The following is a 20,087-nucleotide window of genomic DNA, read 5'->3' as shown; positions in this document are numbered from 1 at the left end:
GTAGTGTGTGTGTGTAGTGTGTAGTGTGTGTGTGCGTGTGTTTGTGTGTGTGTAGTGTGTGTGTGTGTGTAGTGTGTGTGTGTGTAGTGTGTGTGTGTGTGTGTAGTGTGTGTATGTATGTGTGTGTGCGTGTGTGTGTGTGTGCATGTGTGTGTGTGTTTGTGTGTGTGTGTAGTGTGTGTGTGTAGTGTGTGTGTGTAGTGTGTAGTGTGTGTGTGCGTGTGTTTGTGTGTGTGTAGTGTGTGTGTGTGTAGTGTGTGTGTGTGTGTAGTGTGTGTGTGTAGTGTGTGTGTATAGTGTGTGTGTCTGTGTGTAGTGTGTGTGTGTGTGTAGTATGTGTGTGTGTGTATACGTTGCATATATGTGTGTGCATGTGTGCACATATATATATATATTTTTTACCTTTTACTTGTTTCAGTCATTAGACTGTGGCCATGCTGGGGCACCACCTCAAAGAATTTTTAGCCAAATGAATCAATCTCAGTACTTATTATTTTAAAGCTTGATACTTATTCTATCAGGCTCTTTTGCCAAACTGCTAAAATACAGGGACATAAACACACCAACACCAGTTGTTAAGTGGTGGTGGGTGGGGTGACAAACACAAACACAAAGTTACATACACACACGCACACACACACACACACTGCTTTCAGTTTCCATTTACCAAATCCACTCGCAGAGGCTGTAGCAGAAGACACTTGCACAAAGTATTATGAGGTGGGATTGAACCTGGAACCATATGGTTGTGAAACAAGCTTCTTACATACTACTCTCACCTTACATCTTCCCTACAATATTTCTATATCTTTATCACTCACACCACACTCTCTTCTGAGTTACCTCTATTGTCTATCAAAACCTTGCCTTATCTTTATCTCTTTCCCCACTTTTACACCTTTAAGGTGACTGCTAGCCTTTCTTTCTCTTGCTTCACCACCTACAATTTTCCTCCACCTCTCTTTGTACATCCTCCCCACTGCCTCACCATCTAGAATGCTTTCACAGTTTTCACATCCTGATCTTCTCCCTCCTACCTCTATTATACCATCCAGTATCTAGTTCTTACCCCTATCCTTGTGCCTCCTTTTCTTTTACTGCTCTTCCTCTCTGACCTTCATCTCCAACCACCCTATACCTCTCTTTCTTTCAGTAACTCATTCAGGATTGCTCTCCACTCAAGTCTATTGCTCCCTTCCTGTGTCCTTCTCTTTGCACCTTCTATCCATACCCAATCTGTATAATGTTGGATAGCCCTAGAGTCCCTTACCTCATACAACCCACCCTATAACCTTTCCAACTCTATCTCTCCCTTTTTATCAACCCTATTACTAATCCCTTCCCCTCATCCCTGTTCCCTACCTTACTCCCCCATCCTCTCATTTTACCATCCCTCATCCTTCAAGGCCTCCATTTATGGAATCATTACAAGTTTGGCTGCATGTGAATGATGAATGGCCAAGGAATCTTAGGAAAGAATGAAGGACCATATAATCTGCATAAGGCACTCAAATTGGAAACTTCTGATACAAGATCTGAGAAAAAGGTAGAGCTTATAGGTGAGAAATATGAATAGATTTGCATGCCAGACACGGTAGAAGGCTTTGCTTATGTCTACAGCCACATCACTGCTTTCACTGAACTGGTGAATGACATAAGAAAGTAGGCCTGTAATGGCTCTGGTTCTGTGGAAACTGCTCTGTTTACTAAGGAGGAAGAGATCCAAGATGTTGGAGAAAGTCATTGCTAATGGCTGTCTCCATCACCTTAGAGATGTTACAGGTGAGAGTTATATGAAGATAGCTGCCTTGGTTGGAAAGGTTGTCTTTCTTTGGAATGGGATACACTGATGCCCACTTCCAGTTGTCAGGATATATTGTCTCACCCCTGTAGGGAGTGAGAGATTAAAATGTCAGTGAGTGTGGGTCCAGTGATTGAATGTAATGAAAGGGATATTGAAAGAGCTGGTAACTTGTTTGTTTGAGGCAACTGAGTGTATTTCTGCTCTTGTTTGTGAGAGCATGGTGAAGTAGAAAAGGTAGATTTGGAGGGGACTAACCAAGGATGTGTGGTGAGCAGTTGGATGTAGTGAAGGTGGAAGCTTTTTGCATGGGGGTATTGCTTATGGAGCTGCCATTGTTTAGAAGAGAAGTAAAAGAGGACTCCACAAAATTGGTAACAATTCTTTTGGTTAGGAACCGAAAATATTGGCTGCAGTTTGAGAAGCAGAAAAGTGTGAGGGTCATGTGATGCATAAAGCCATTCTTTGTACACTGTAAAACTGACAAGTGTTTTCTTAAGTGTTGTGTAGAATTCAACTCCTGTTGTGAATGGTCTTGATTGGAGAAGAACTATGTACTCTACCAAGCCTGACTTATCCCTGGATATACCCTACATGGAGACAAGATATTCAGTAGTAATCTAGTGTCATGATGGTCTATCAAACTCACTTAATTAACTTTTAATTTTAAAAAACTGTTTTATATATAATTTTGGTCATTGTCTCAACTCATTGGTTACTACCATAAATATTATGAGGTAGGGGGCATTGTCACTTAGATCAATCCATCGACTGACTTATATGGGTTGGTCATGTGAATGTGCAGCTATTAATCTAGTCATATAAACACTGTACAGTAAGTATGTTCAAATAAACACACTGTACTATAAAAATAAGTGTCCCAACCCTACCATCACCAAATTAGAATGCATTCTCTTCCACTTCTTGAGGAAAGGATGCGTACCGATGATCTGGCAATCCATTTGCTGTCAACACCCATTAAAAGGAGGGCTGGGCATGCCGTGGTTGATTATGCACAGACACGTGCTGAGACTGCGACATCTCCAGCTCTACGTAGACGATGGTGAACAGGTGTGGTTGCCATTTGTGAAACACACTTTCCTCTACATGACCAAACTGCAGTCATGGATCAAAAAGAGGCCAAGGAAGGGTGAGTAGCACCGTGGGTGTCGCATTGTGCTCAAGCAACTATGCTGTCCCAGGTTGACCTTAAGCGACTTCAACACAACCAAAGCATTCTATAGGGGATTAGTGGAGGGGAAGTATGACGATGATCTTGGGGTGAACCTGGGCATCGACGAGGAATATCTGACCCACCTGTTCAAGATGACTTTCGGGCCAGGACCTATGGACAACTTCCAGATATCCCTGGCCTGGCAGTGCTATCGAGAAGCACTACCCATTCGGGATAAGCTCTACAGACATGGCTCAAGAGACATGGGGCCGACCTGTCTGAGATGCGGTCAGAGCAACGAAACCATCCTGCACGCACTCGTACAGTGTTCAACCACTTCCGACCTGTGGGCCTATGTCGAATGACTGCTATCGCATGTGGGATGAGTCAGTTTATCAACCAAGTCTATCGTGAATATTGTCATGCCTCCTTCCTTGAAAAGGGAAGGAAGAGCCATTTTCATCGTACTTGTGGCTATGGCAAAAGAATGTGTGTGGTGGACGTGTCTGAAAGGTCAAGAGACAAAAAACTTCCTCTCTGGTCAATCTCTCATCAACTTCTTCAAGTATCACTTGAAGAGGAAGGTGAGATAAAAAAGGAAGTTTTGTCTAGTGAATGCTTCAAAACAAGATGGCACGTGTGAATGACGGAGCCAACTTGAGCATAATCTTATGAACCACACAGTAATTAAAACAGAAATCACACAGAGCAAGAGATACACATACCACACAAGCCAGCAGTGCAAACAGCACCAAGAGTTACCAAGAACAAACTGACGTATTTGGCGCTTGCACACAATATATCAGCGCCATCTATTGCTAAACTGAATAATGAACTTTCTCATTTGTTTTATTGCTGTTATTTCTTTAATTTTGGATTAAGACTGCTTTCATTTTAGCAAATTTTATAATATGGCCTATATCTAGCCGAAAGTATAGTTATAATCTTGTGCATGGGCATAACTCAAAATCCTGACATGCTAGAACAATTCTAAGTGAAGATTCGGAATCATCATCCTCAATTTAGTCTAAAACACATACTTTTACCCCAGTAGCAAAATCTTTGTTGTCCAGTGTAATCAACTATAACCTATGATGCCAAAAGTTGAGAATATTTCAAGCTGCAAGTCTTCTTTTATGGTTATATTTCTTTAATGTTTACAAAAATATGCATCGGTTGACAGATTTTGTTTTATTTTGTTTTTATTTTGATAACAATATCTGGTTTGTTGACAACAATAATTTTATCATTGTTGATACAACTATCACAAGGAAGGTTAAATATCTTGACTGTGGTTGACTCTGACAGATGGTGATAGATCATTAGCTTACAGACATATTTCCCTATTTATTTTCATTGTTTATTTCTCATGTATTGCCACCATTATCATTGTTGTCTTATCATCATCATTACCATCTTTATCACTGTCATTATCACCATGACAATGAGAATGTAAGAAAATTAGTTAATTAGTGTGAAATATGTTTCTTGAGCAAAATTTAAATCAGTGTAAATTATATCTTGTTCATTCATTTTGGCATCCATATATTTATACTAGCATTGGTTTGATGAGTATATTACTTTGCAGCCAGATGCTCATTCTGTCACTAACTCTTATATGTTTTTCAAGTAAGAGATGTTTTATTCAAGGTGTCTTTGAAAGCACAGAACTAGCAGAAGCTAAAAATTTAAACACAATCACACACACATGCACACACACACACATACACTGACACATGCACACACAAACATGCGCGCGCACACACACACACACCACAAACATCACAGCCTTCTGCAAATGCATGCTTATAGTTGGTATTATTGTGGTTATGTGATAAAAGTTTCAGCCTGATCATGCCATTTTTCTTTCTGGCTTTACAGTGTAAGCATGGCCACTCCACTAGCAACGTGCACCAAAGAAGAACAAAGAAGAACAAAGAGCAGAGAGATGATAATAGTGAACTGGTTCAGCATCTCTCAACCTTGCTGCATCTTCTTGTCAGTTGTGGAGGTTGTGGGCATCCTGCTCCCTCTTCATGTGTCATGCACGTCTGTCCACTTTTAAACTTCTTGATCCACTCATACACTCTTCTACATTGTAGTGCACTGTCCCCATATTGTGCTAAAAGCCTCTGGTGAATTTCAGCACTTGACACACCTTCCAACTAGAGAAATCAGATCACTGCTATTTGTTTTCCAGTGGTGCACACTGTAAAGCCAGAAAGTAAAATGGTGCAATCAGGTTCAAACTTTGATTACATGACCACAATAGTACCAACTCTAAGTACGCACGTGCAGAAGTCAATGTGACAATAATAAAGATATGTTATGATGAGAGTGCAGATAATTTTTGACTTTGTATATGTGTGTACATACAACAGACTTTGTACTGTTACTCTCAACCAAATCCATTCACAAGGCATTGGTCAGTCTAGGGCAATATTAAAAAACACGTGTCAAAGATGCTACACTGTAGTATTGAATTTGAAACCCTAAGGCTGTGAAGCAATCTTAACCAGCAGACCAATGACAACTCCATCTTTTTGTATATGAGAACCTATTTATTATAATTATAATTATTATTATTATTATTATTATTATTATTATTATTATTATTATTATTAATATTATTATCATTATTATTATTATTATTATCATTATTATTATTATTATTATTAATATTAATATTATTATTATTACTTTTTTTTTCTTCTTTCAAATTTGCTTCCATTTCTTGCCGAGTGTCTTCCCGACTCCTAGGGCAAAGAAACTCATAGTATACATTGGTAGGCCATTAGTTCGTTCATTTTTTTTTTATTTTTTTTTTTAAGTTAAATTAAAATACATGAGCAGCAACAGTTCTCACATCGACAATGCTCTTCTCAATACGTGTGATGTACCAGTTAAGACAATCTTTTGCACTTCTTGCAGGGATGGTAAGCCAGGGATCATTCTCATATAATTTTCGGTTCCCTTCTTGATCATTCCTAGTGCTCCTACGATCACTGGTATTGTAACCGCCTTGAGATGCCACATTTTCTCAATTTCAATGAGTAGGTCTTTATACTTTCTGAGCTTGTCAAACTCTTTCGCTGAGATATTATGATCACAGGGGATGCTCATGTCGATCAATAAGCAAACTTTATTGTTTTGGTCTTTCACAACAATATCTGGTTTATTGGCCTTGATGGTTCGGTCTGTATGTACTGGAAAGTCCCACAGAATGGTTACATTTTCACCTTCAGTTACAGCCTCAGGGTGGTGATTATACCACTTGTCGGCAGTTTTGATATTGTAATGCTGACTTATTAGCCAGTGGAGATATTGGCCAACTCTGTCATGTCTTAATTTATACTCCACTGGTGCTAAGACTTTACATCCAGAGATTAGGTGGTCCACTGTTTCAATCATGTCGTTGCAGAATCGGCATTTTGGGTCTGCTCCATTTTTCATCACATTGGCCTGGTAGTTCCGGGTTAATAGGCTTTGATCTTGAGCAGCCAGGATGAAACCTTCGCTCTCTGCTTTTAGCCCTGAGCTCCGTAGCCACTGATGGGTTTGCTTCTGGTCAACATCAGCTTGTTTGCTGCGGGTCACATATTTGCCGTGCAGAGGTTTCTCCTCCCACCTATCAGCCAATTGCTCGTGCGCTTTTTTCATTGCCATCATTTTCACCTTCTTTGCAACAATAGTTGCCGTACTTCCCTCGGGTTGTTCAGTTTGGGTATCCTGCACGAGATCAATAGCAAATTTTTTGCTTTCCTTATATTATTATTATTATTATCATTATTATTATTATCGTTATTATTATTATCATTATTATTATTATTATTATTGTGTTCAGAGAAAAGTTTGCCATAAGAGGGATTAAATGTGGTATGCAGGAGAGGAGACTGCGTTGGTTTGGACATGTGATGCATATGAGTGAAGACAGCTGTATACAGAAGTGGATGGTACCAAGGCGGCAAGCTGGCAGAAACATTAGCACGCCGGGTGACATGCGTAGCTGTATTTCGTCTGCCGTTACAATCTGAGTTCAAATTCCGCTGAGGTCGACTTTGCCTTTCAGCCTTTCGGGGTCGATAAATTAAGTAGCAGTTACACACTGGGGTCGACCTAATCGACTTAATCCCTTGTTTGTCCTCTCTATGTTTAGCCCCTTGTGGGTAGTAAAGAAATTGGTACCTGTGGATGGTACCTCTCTCCCCTCCTCTCTCTCCCCTCCCCTCTCTCTCTCACTGAGTAACCATAGACCGCCTCTATAGCAAGACACCTATTTCTGCCTCTCTGTTTCCCTGATACATTCTAACCTTTCTTCGTTTGATACTGGATCACCTCCTCTAATGCCCCCTCTGTTGTAGCAAGACACCTGCAGAAATGTTAAGACTGATTCTTCTGATAGTGTAAAGCACTCATGGCAGTGCCACATAAAAGCATCCATGTGGTGCCACATAAAAGCACCTGTGTGCACAACATGTAAAAGTATTTGTGCAGTGCCACATAGAAAAGTCTATGTGGTGCTATGTAAAGGCAACTGTGCAGTGCCACATAAAATCCCTTGTGCAGTAAAAGCACCCAGCACACTCTGAAAAGTGGTCGATGTTAGGAAGAGCATCCAGCTGTAGAAATCATGTGAAATCAGACTGGTGTCTGGTGCAGTTCCTTAGCCTGCCAGCTTTGGAATAGAAAAAAAGTCTATCTTAATTTCTTCTTTTGCTGGTGTCTCAAATTTAGGTTAAATCAGTGTTTTATTCACACAAATATGCAACCAAAGAGTTTAAAGTACCAGTAGTGATAAGGCTGATGACTGGGAGAACACAAACATGGTTTAAGCAGTAAGCTTGGCAGGAAAGAGGTAAATCTAGATGGAAAAGCATGATGAATTTATGAGAACATACCTGGGACAATAAGTTTATCCAATAAAATATGTAGGAAATCGATTTGTTGTTAGTCCATGCCAAATTTTTGATATGATCACTTCCCTTTATGGTTTGTATATAATAATATAATAATGAAATTATTGTATACAGTGCTCAGGTGCACGACAACTTGTCAGAAAGTGCATATAAAGTACATGCAGTAATGTAGAAATGTCTGGAAAGTGAACATGCTTGTGTGTGTATGGAGGGGAGAAAATCAAGTGTAGTGTTGGCGAATCTCAGGAAGCATGGAAGTCTTGAAGGATGCAGTGCTCCGACAACTAACAACCGATGCCGGCAGTTTGTTCCACGCTTCAGCAACTCTCAGCGTGAAAAAATGTTTCCTGAAGTCATGGGAGCTGTGCTGTTTTCTTACTTTGTAAATATGTCCACGGGTGGAGTTTGAAGAGGTGCTCAGTGTTATTGTTTGTGCGATGGTTGATAATTTTATGGGTGTCTGCCAGGTCAGCTGCCAGACGTCGGAGTTTCAATGTGTCCATGAACTATCATTGTACCCATGAACTATCTTCCCATTTAACTGAAAACTTTTTTAATATTTTGATCTTTTGATAAATAGATTTTATCAATGCTCCTTGGGGAGAAATCTGTATCAGCTTTTGTTTCATACTTCTCCTCAAGTTCATTAACTATTTCAATTATGTTGTTGATTTCATGTTTGCAAACTTGGACAAGATAGTTACTTTGGTAATCACAGTACCTTGATAATCCACCCAGGGTGGCATCAAAGACTTTCTGACAGTTCAGCCAAGTTTTTATGATTCTTTATTGTTCTTTTTTGCATCATTTTGTTAACTAGTAGCTACTCAACACATCACTACACTTCATTCTTTTCCCCAACCTTGTTCTGGGGTTACAATATCATTAGTGGTACAATGATCTTACAGAAATGTCATTAGTGGTACAATGATCTTACAGAAAAGGGTTGAGGCAGCTAAAGTATATCTTATACATGATGCTTTGGCAGGCTGTTGGATGGTAATTTATAGCTTCAATGGTTTGGCTATTTTGAAGAATGGGCAGTGTGATGACTGTTGACAGCCATATGAACACATTTAATGTAACCTTGATACACTTCTCAAATAGTCTTATTAAATCTTGCCATTAAAAATTGAGGTTCATAAACAATATCCTGTCATAAGACCTAGGCCTGGGAATTTCCTGTTTGGTATTTTTTTAGAAATGTATGTATATATATGTATGTATACACACTCACATACATACATACATCCAAACATACATACATGCATGCATATATACATACATACTATAAAAATTGAGGTTTTTTAAAATCAATATCCTGTAATAAGATCTAGGCCTGGGAATTTCCTGTTTGGTATTTTTTTAGAAATGTATGTATATATGTGTATGTATACACACTCACATACATACATACATCTAAACATACATACATGCATGCATATATACATACATACATGCATGCATATATACATACATACTATAAAAATTGAGGTTTTTTTAAACCAATATCCTGTAATAAGATCTAGGCCTGGGAATTTTCTGTTTGGTATTTTTTTTAGAAATGTATGTATATATGTATGTATACACACTCACATACATACATACAATTCACAGGGAGTAAGATCGGGTGAATCAGGAAGGCAGGTAAGAGGAGTCATATCATTTTTCATCAAAAACTGTCTCACACTCAAGGTGGTATGTGCAGGTGCATTGTCATGATGAAACCACCACTCTCCACTTTACCACAGGTCGGGATGTTTTTGTCTCACTGCATCTCACAAACATTTCAGAACTGCCAAGTAAAATGTCTGGTTAGCAGTTCGACCAGGAGGAACAAATTCTGTGCGGGCAATTCCTTTTGCATCGAGGAAACAAATCAGCATCATCTTGACATTGAACTTCACTTGATGCACTTTTTGGAGGCATGATAACATTGAATGCTTCCATTGACTTGATTGCTGCTTCATTCCCAGATCATAGCTTTCATCACCAATGATGACCTTTGAAAAAAGGTTCAGATTAATTTCCAACTGTTTTTTTCAGTTTATGGCACATTCAGCTGTAACTGCTTTTGATTTTCTGTGAGCAAGTGAGGCACAAATTTTACTGCAACTCTTTTCATTCACAATTCCTTGCTCAAAATTCATTGTCAAGAGCTCCAGGACATACCAGTCATATCAACAAGTTCGTCAATTGTAAGGCAATGGTCCTCCAAGTTCAGTTCATGAATTTTCATGATATTTTCATTCGTTCAGGAGGTCGACAGTCACCCTGAATGAGGCTGGTCTTCAAGCAACAAGTGACCATTCCTAAAGCATGAAAACCACTCGTAAGCTTGTGTTTTGCTCATGGCAGCAGCCTTGTAAGCTGTTTGAAGCATGACAACTCTTTTGGCTGCCATTTTCCCCCAGCAGAAAACAGGATTACATGGACGCATGCTGTTCCTTTGTTTCAGCCATCACAAAAAAATCGACAAACAGGGAAGAAGCACTGCAAAACAAAGATGTCCCATGTGGCAGTACGACTTCACTCAACAATGTTGGTTGGCAGACTGATGGCTGAGGGTCACATCAAGTGGTTTCTAGTGACAGAAGCCCGAACTACAACAGGCTTGTCCCACAGGGAACGTTTCCAGTTACTTTTGGGTACCCCCTCATACATACATACAAAAATACCCTGTTGATGTTGTTGAAATTCCAATGAAGGAGTCTTGGATCTAAGTTAGAAACCAGCTCTTTCTCAGTTTTATATTTGAGAGATGAGGAATTATGTACGCTGGAACCTATATATTTTAGAATCGCTAGCAGAACTAGAGAAGAAATTTCAGGTGTAGAAGCAAGGTTTAGAATCGAAGGGCCTTAGAGTCAATGTTGCAAAGACCAAAGTTCTAGTAAGTAGGAAGGCAAACATCACACACCCCTGCAGGTAGGTGGCTCTGCTCAATCTGCAGAAAAGGTGTAGGTGGAAACTCCATAAGCTGTACCCAGTATAAGCTATGGACACATAAGTAGTGCAGCAACATCAAAGGAAGATTAACTGGGAAGATAGCTTTCATGTGTGTCAGATGCACAGGGGCAATAAACACCACAGATGCTCAGAAAACAGATTCCATCACATGCCAGGGGGAGAAACTAGAAGTAGTTGATAGCTTCCGCTACCTAGGTGACCAAGACTGTAGTGGGGGTGGATGCTAAGAGAGTGTTACCACTAGAATAAGAATAGCCTGGGCAAAGTTCAGAAAGCTCCTACCCCTACTGGTGACAAAGACCTCTCACTCAGAATGAAAGGTAGATTGTACGATGTATGTGTGTGAACTGCCATGCTTCACAACAGTGAAACATGGGCCGTGACTGCAGAAGACATGTGTAGGCTCGAAAGAAATGAAGCTAGCATGATCTGCTGGATGTGTCATGTCAGTGTGCACACACAACAGAGTGTAAGCACCCTGAGAGAAATATTGGACATAAGAAGCATCAGATGTCGCATGCAAGAGAGACATTTGTGTTAGTATGGTCATGTACTACTGATGGATGAGGAGAACTGTGTGAAGAAGTGCCACTCCCAAACAGTTAAAGGAATCTGGGGTAGAGGTAGACCCAGGAAGATATGGGATGAGGTGGTCGAGCATGACCTTTGAACGCTGGGCCTCACAGAGGCAATGACAAAAGACCAAGACCTCTGGAGATATGCTGTGACTGAGAAGACCTGGCAAATAAAGTGAGTTCACAGCTGTAACCTACACCAGTGTCGCATAACCAGCCCACTCAAAAGTACCTTGGATTGTAGGGTGACAGGCCATGCTCGAGGAGACATATTGAGTCAAGTACATCAAAACCAAAATCAAATGGAAATTGTAGTTGTGAGCCCTGTGCCAGTGGCACATAAAAAGCACCATCTGAACATGGCTGATGCCAGTGTCGCCTTGACTAGCTTCCATGTCAGTAACACGTAAAAAGCACCAACTGGCCGTGATCATTGCCAGCCCCACTCTTGCCCCTGTGCCGATGGCATGTAAAAAGCATCCACTACACTCTTGGAGTGGTTGATGCAGCCTCCTGGTTTCCCAGACCCCAGTCAAACCGCCCAACCCATGCCATTATGGAAAACAGATGTTAAACGATGATGATGATGATGATACTGATTTACATTATTTACATTTGACAGATATTTGTCCTCATCTTGTTTGTTTCGGCTGATATACTCTCCAGCCTTCTTCAGGGGTCCTGGGGAAATTTCAAACTTGGGTTCTCATTCCTAAGGTATTTTTCGATGATTATGCTGATGATGTTGTTGTTGTTGCTATTATTATTATTATTATTATTATTATTATTATTATTATTATTATTATTATTATTAAACAAACTCAGAATCTTGGGGTTAGTACCCCATGCTCTTAACCATTACACCATATGCCCGTGGGTAATTATGGAGTAAATTTTAGGGCCTATCCTTCTATAAAACTAGTTTGCATATGCTACTCATATCTGCACTCGGTCTGCTTAGGAAGTTGTTGTGTCCTAGCATATGTGCTGCTTCTTTTAGTTTTCGTATTTTCCAGTGGTGTTCTCTGTCTATTATTTTAACTTCATCCCACAGTGGGAAGTGGTCTTTGATTTTCCATACATGCTATGGGTTTGCCATTATCACAGATAATAGCCAATATATACATGGAATACTCTGAGAATTTGGCTTTAGGATCAACACCACTAAAATCAACTCTATGGCTGTGATATATTGATGACGTCTTTATACTCTGGCCCCACCAGGAAGATGTCCAAGTGCTGTTAGATCATGTGAACTCAATAAAGCCATCAATACAGTTCACAATGGAAAAGGAAAAAGGCAATCAGCTGGCAATTCTGGACATATTAATAACACGTGCCAAGTATGGATTCAGGACATCCATATGCCGCAAGCCGACCTTCACTGGATGATACCTCAACTTCAATGCACACCATCCATACAGTGTAAAGAGAGAAATTGCTCAGTGTCTAAAACATCGAGCAAAGAATATAAGTAGCAAACCATGAAGAAATGACCAAGCTAAGTAACGATCTATTAAGTAACAATGACCCCAAAAACATACTATCCACTCCAGTTATGAAGAGAGGATGAAACCCATAAACTGACCACAGTCTGTTTACCCTACGTAAAAGGCCTCTCTAAAAAGATACAAAAGATATGCACCCATTTGCCATCAGGATAGTATTCATCAATACCTCACAAATATCTCCTTTGAGTAAAACCACCAATAGAAGAGAATATGACCAAAGACTGCATGTCCTCCATCCAATGTAGCTGTGGTAGGTTATACAAAGGCGAATCATACCGGCCCCTCAAAATAAGGGTTGAGGAACATTGTAAAGCTGTGACATGAGGAGATGTTGATAAATCGGGTATAGCTAATCACGTTTGGAAAAATGGAGACCACCTCTCCCTGTGGGATGAAGTTAAAATAATTGACAGAGAACACCACTGGAAAATACTAAAACTAAAAGAAGTAGCACATTATACTAGGACATAATAACCTCCTAAGCAGACCGAGTGCAGATACAAGTAGCATATGGGAACCGGTATTAAAGAAGAATAGGAAAATATTAGATTTTTAAGCCTTAAAATTCACTCTATAATTGCCCATGGGTATATGGCGTAGTGCTTAAGAGCGCAGGCAATTAACCCCAAGATTCCGAGTTCGATTCCAGGCAGTGACATGAATAAAATAATAATAAATCATTTTGGGAGTATATCAGCCAAAATATCCGTCAAATATAAATAATGTACAGCTCTTTCTCTAAATAAAACTGAATAATGACATACATACACATCCACTCATCCATATATGTATATATCATTATCATCATTTAACATCCATTTTCCATGCCTACACAGATTGGACAGTTTGACCAGAGCTGGTGAAGCCAGGGGCAGCACCAGGCTCCACTGACTGTTCTGGCATGATTGACAACCAGTGTTGATGTGTTTATGTCCTTGTAACTCAGCAGTTCAGCAAAAGAGACCAATAGAATAAATACTAGGCTTAAAAAAAAGTCCTGGGATTGATTTGTTTAACTAAAACCCTTCAAGGTGGTGCTCCAGCATGGCCACAGGCAAATGACTGAAACAAGAAAAAGATAAAAGATAAAAGATAGGTGTAGGTGTATAATCCAAGCTGTGATCTCATATTATTTTTCAATCTTCATTTGAAGTACAGATAAAAGATTCTATACGTTTTTTCTAGATGTATACCTTCATAACTATCAAATTCATTTCGAAGTCCTCTGATCGCAGGTTTCCTACCAAATATATTTTATCCTATCACCAATCTTCAACTGTTTTAAACCAAGGAAATTTCTCCCCATGAGTTCATGGAGCACAGGAAATGAAGGAAGATTGGAAATGAATGTGTGTATGTACAAGGTGGGGCAGAAAGGATGGACGTTTTTGAAATGGCTGTCACTCGGCCCCAGGGGGTGAGACATATGTCTAACAGATACTATTCAGTCCATGGTATCTTAGCATTTTTTTTTCTTTTCAGGTGAAGCCATGGTGCTATGGACAACAGAGCATTGCGTGTTTGCCTCCAATAGTTAAATGAAGATCAACGAGTCTGTCACAGCAGTACAACATGAGTCTCAGCACCACTTCAACATACACCGAAATCAGGCTGTTCCCACCTGTCGCACAATCTTACGTTGGGTGAATGCACTTCATACACGAGGTACACTAATGAATAGGAGACTGGTGTGGCTGCCACGAACGGTTCAGACCCCAGAAAATGTGGAACACATCAGACAAGCTCTTGAAAATCTGAGCAAACTGCACAAAAGACCACTGCACGGCCCAAAAGTGACGGTCTGGTGTGCTGTTGGAGAAGCTGCAGTCATCTGTCCTTACTTTTATGAAGACAATAATGGAAATGCTGTCACTGTAAATTCCAAGCATTACATCAAGATGATAAACAACTTGTTTGTGTCTGAATTACGATGAAAACATAAGCCTGTTCAATGTGTATGGTTTCAGTAGGATGGGGTGACAGCCCATAGCCAGAACATTAATAGATGTTCTTCACCCTCTCTTCAGTGACTGCTTCATTTCCAGGTTTGCTGACATTCTTTGGTCCCCCCCCCGCCCTTAGTTCTCTGATTTGTCCATGTGTGATTATTTCTTATGGGGAAACCTCAAGGCATATGTGTATGTGCATACATTGGACGATTTGAAGGAAGAACCTCGTACATTGGACAATTTGAAGGAAGCTATTTGCATGGAAGTCACCCAAATCAACAGAGCAATGTTGGAGAGAGAGAGGCCAACTTCCAAGAATGCCTTCAGAAATGCATCAATGAAAACGAACACCACATGATGGATATTGTTTTCCACACTTGATTTTGACAATTATAAATTCAATACAAACACACTGATGTCAATAAAATTTGTTTGCAGCTAAAATTAATGATTTTGTGAATTTTTCAAAAACGTCCATCCTCTCTGCCCCAACCCGTATATACACAATTGGTATATAAAGAATATGGATGGGTGTACACACACACATATATATGTGAACCATAAACCATAATCCATGCAAACACACTTCTCTCCTATAACATCACAATTTTCCATGGCACATTGTCTTGCAAGCTGAAACACTTCAAGCCTCAGGTCCTCACATTGTAAGACATTGGCAAACTTCTTCCTTTCTGCTTCACTCCTTGCTAAGTATACCAGCTTCCTAGCTTCCCTCCTAGCTGCTTGATATAACTCCTTGCTCCCACCACCCTTCCAGTCTTTCCAAACCTGTTTCTTTGCTCTAATGTCCCTGTCAGCTACCCTGTTCCACCACCACATCATCCTAGGCTTGGATGGGACTTTGCACCAGCCACAAATTTGGTCTGAGGCATTCAGCAAGTCCACTTATCCTTTTTGCTACAAGTCTGTAACTCCTCCTCCCTCTCATTATATACTTCATTTGGGATGTCTCTAAATCTCTGACTAATCAAAGGATCCTTAAGCTTCCATACTCTTCTTTTCTAAACTGGCTTATTTCTTGAAATCCTTCAGACCAGAAGCTTCAAGTCCCCAGTGAGTAACCTATGCTGTGGAGTACATTCTTCTCCAGGGAAGACCTTTGCATTTATGAGCAACCATGAATCCTGCATGGTCGCAGGATTCATAGGTTATCAAGTGACTGACTGGCTTTCTGAAGTTAGTGTTGCAGATCATTATGTCATTTGTGTTACAGAATCCAGCAGCCTTATACACTCCTCATTTCAGGAACCAATTCCATGTCCCTCATGCACTCCATAGAAGATACCTGGGTGCCACACAACATGTCCAATGAAATCACCAGCCACAAAGATAAGGTCACAGTCGTTTATCTTTGAAGTGGCTTACAGAAGAGTGTCATAGAAGCAGTCCTTCTCTTCATTTGGCAGACCCAGTTGGGGAGGTGCTGGAGTATAGGCTGAGATGATTGTTACTGTGCTACTCTGCAAAACTAGTCAAAGCTTAAGTACCCCATCATGTACTCTGACTACTTCAAGTAAGTTATTTTTTTATTAAACATAACAAGTCCAAGAACCTTTTGATACTACCTCATCTATATTGGATCATCCCATAAATTATGCGTATTTTTTATACTTTTATTTTTCAAAATTAAGATAAACAAAGTTCTTTAATCTAAAATATACTCTCCTTCATTTTCTACAATGCTCTTCCATCTATCTGGTAGACTTGCAAGTCCCCACTTCTAAAATTCACTTGTCTGTGACAAAAAATACTTCTCCAGTACAGTTCTGACCTTGTCTGCAGAATTCATATTTTTCTGTCCAAATGATTTTGAAGACTGCAGAATAAATGATAATCAGATGGGGCAATGTCCAGTGAATACGGTGGATGGGGCATCATTTTCCATTCAAACTGCTCCAGTCATCCTCACTGTATATAGCTGAGCGTTATGATGATGGAAGAACATTTTCCATCTTGAAACTAAAGATGGTTGTTTTTCTTCTAGCACTGACTTAAGTCACTCAAGCTGCTCGCAGTAGATCTCCTTTGATTGGTTTGGGTTTAAAAGTTCAAAGTGGACTAAACCTTTCATATCCCATCAAACAGATAACAACACCTTACATGTTATCTCCTTTCCCTACCTACTGTCTTCGGTGTTTGACATTTTTATAGAGAACCCATTTCTCATCACCATCACTATTTGGACCAGACTGAAAAAAGATTCTTTCATGAGACATGACAGCAAAGAAGAGCACACATTCACTCTCCGTGTGCAATTAGACTCAGAAAGTTTGTGAGGAACCCATTGACTTAATTTGCTGACTTTTCCGATGGCATGCAAGTGTCTATGAATGGTTGAATGACTAACTCCAAGTTTCTCTGCATGTGCCTCAACAGTTACAATGGGATTTTGCTCCACCAGGGTTTGAGGGATATCCTTGTCAAGCTCTACAGATCTTCCAGATTGAGGCTTGTCTCCCAGGTTGTAGTTTCTGGCTTATGCTTATTGTCCAATCCCCATATACTGCATAAATATTTCTCACACTTTCCATTGTGTTGTTGCCTTTATTGAACTCATAAAGCAAAATAATCCAAATATGCTCCTTTGTCACTTCTATTACAGCTTTGAAAAAAATAACTGTTAATATTGAATTGCACTCTTCGAAACTTGCACTAAGAATAAGGACAAGGTAAAATTACTGCCTGCTTTTACAGCAAGTTAATGCGGGTAATTTATCCCATCCCCCTCCGACTTTTAGTTCATGCAATTGAAAAAGTTGCAGTAGTTATGGGATGACCCAGTATATATATATATATATATACACACACATACACACATACACACACAGATAGATAAATTGATAGATATACATATACATATACATGTATTTCTGTTGCCAGCACTCAGCTGTTATTGAGCACATTGATATTTTCCCTGATATATATTTCATGGAAGACTAGAAACAAACAACATGCATGTGAAACAAGATGTTTAACACCACAGCGACATGTATGCCTATAGCCACACCTGTATGCGGTGTGTGTGTGTGTGAGTGTATGCATGCATGCATGCATGTGTGTGCATGAGTGCACACATGTGTGTGTGTATGTGATGAGTGTATGTGTAAATATGTGTGTACACACATGCACACAAACACACACACACACATGTATATATATTTGTCAACAAATATGCATATTTAGATATGCAAAACAAATACATATATAAACTAAAATCCCACTTGGAACCACTATGCAAGAAACCCAGTTAAAAAAATGTAAACATATTCTTGGTTCAAACCTAAATAAAATCTGAGTTAATTATTTTGTTTACTTGTTTTACTTTAATGTTTAAACTTTCTTACTTTATCAACTGTTCTTCCCAATAACATATACAAGAACAGCTGTTTTTTCTCAGATAAATATCGGGGCAGTTATATTCCCACATGTATAATATAGCAGTGTGTCTACATTCCCATTAGGTTGAAGTGGCTAGGGTAGATACAGGGTGGGCGAGGTATTGAAAACTGTTACTAATGTTGTTTGTTAAAATAACCTTTATAAAAGGATATAAAAGGAGAGGGTAATGTTTCTGTTCCTGTGCGTTAAAGGCTCTGGGGACTATGAATTTTGACTGATTCATAAACACGGTGAATAATATTTCAACACAGTATATAGCAGGGCATGGGTTAAGCATGTGATTATATGGTAATTCCGTGCACCGGGTGCAAAATATGTGACAGTGAATGTTGAGTATGAAAAGTAGTGTGTAAAATGTTTGATGGTGTTGGGTAGGGAAACATAGATAGTGAGGACTATGATGCAGGTGTAACATGTGTGAGGCTATGTAGTGGTGAAACATAAGTTGTCTGTTAAAATGTGCGATGATATATAGTAGTAAAACTACTATATATGGGCACTGAATATTGAAGACTATATGTGGTGTGTAAGATGTATGATGATGAGTGATGGAGAATGTAGAAGACTATATATGAAATACATGTAAGATACAGGTAGAGAAACATGAAGCACTAAATGTAAATATAAAGTGTTTATTAAATGTAAATATAAAAGACTATAAAAGAATATAAAAGACTGTAAATATAAAAGACTCGTTTGACGTCTGTTTTCCATGCTGGCATGGGTTGGACAGTTTGACTGAGGACTGGCAAGCCAGGAGGCTGCACCAGGCTCCCTTCTGATCTAGCAAAGTTTCTACAGCTGGATGCCCTTCCTAATGCCAACCACTCTGAGAGTGTAGTGGGTGCTTTTTACATGCCACCAGCACGGGGGCCAGTCAGGCAGCACCGGCATTGACCACACTCGAATGGTGCTTTTTACACACCACGAGCATGAAAACCAGTCAGGTGTATGCACAAAATAATAATTCTGTATGGCTGTTAAACACAACTAATGGATCCCAAATAATAAATTCATTGAAATGGAGTCAAAGTAAAAGATAGCTTCAGTAATCAAGTTTTGAAACTGAAGTATTTAGTTATTTGACTGTGGCAGATTTGGGAGATAATCTATACCCTTCTGAGTGGTCCTGGTACCAATATTTTATAGATAAACTGGAAAATGTATAACTGTGTCATTTCCAGGATCTATCAGAATGTTTCCATCAGTGTTGCAATGATTGGACCCCATTGGTGAAGAAACTTTCATCTTGTTGGTCAAAAAGTCATCAACAACAGATATGACATCATCATCACTGCACTACTGGTTTCCAGCCAAGTGCTTTTTCATGTCAGGGAACAGATGATAGTCAGATGAGGCCAAATCAGAAGACTAGTGGAGGTGATCAACCAGCTGAAAGTCACAGCTGCACACAGCACCCATTGAAACCAGGGACTAGTGTGCTAGAGCATTGTCCTCATAAAACAAAACCCCTTTCATCAGTTTTCTTGGGTGCTTGGTTTTGATAGCCTTTCATAACTGCCTCAGCAAGTTGGCATAGCACTCTCCATTGATGGTATGGTTATTTTGAAGACAGTCAATAAATCCAATGCTTTTGGCATCCCCAAAAAACCGAGGCCATCACCTTCCCTGCAAATAAAACAAACTTGGCCTTCTTTAGTGCAAGTGAGGAGGAATGTTTGCACTGCATGGTTTGTCTCTTTGTCTCTGGCTCAAAGTGATGAAGCCAACACTCATCCTAGGTCAGGAAACATTTGAGAAAACCAGTTGG

General features: G+C 39.6%; 1 protein-coding gene across 1 annotated transcript in view; it reads right to left on the bottom strand.

Annotated features, from left to right (window-relative positions):
• The window catches only part of LOC115215053 (pancreatic triacylglycerol lipase-like), a 51,303-nt gene that overhangs the window by 19,637 nt on the left and 11,579 nt on the right, over nucleotides 1-20,087 (bottom strand). The window lies entirely within an intron of this gene.

This window comes from Octopus sinensis, linkage group LG8, assembly GCF_006345805.1.
Source record: "Octopus sinensis linkage group LG8, ASM634580v1, whole genome shotgun sequence".
Lineage (NCBI taxonomy): Eukaryota > Metazoa > Mollusca > Cephalopoda > Octopoda > Octopodidae > Octopus > Octopus sinensis.
The sequence above is the reverse complement of the archived record's forward strand: the minus strand, read 5'-3'. Positions and strand labels throughout refer to the sequence as shown.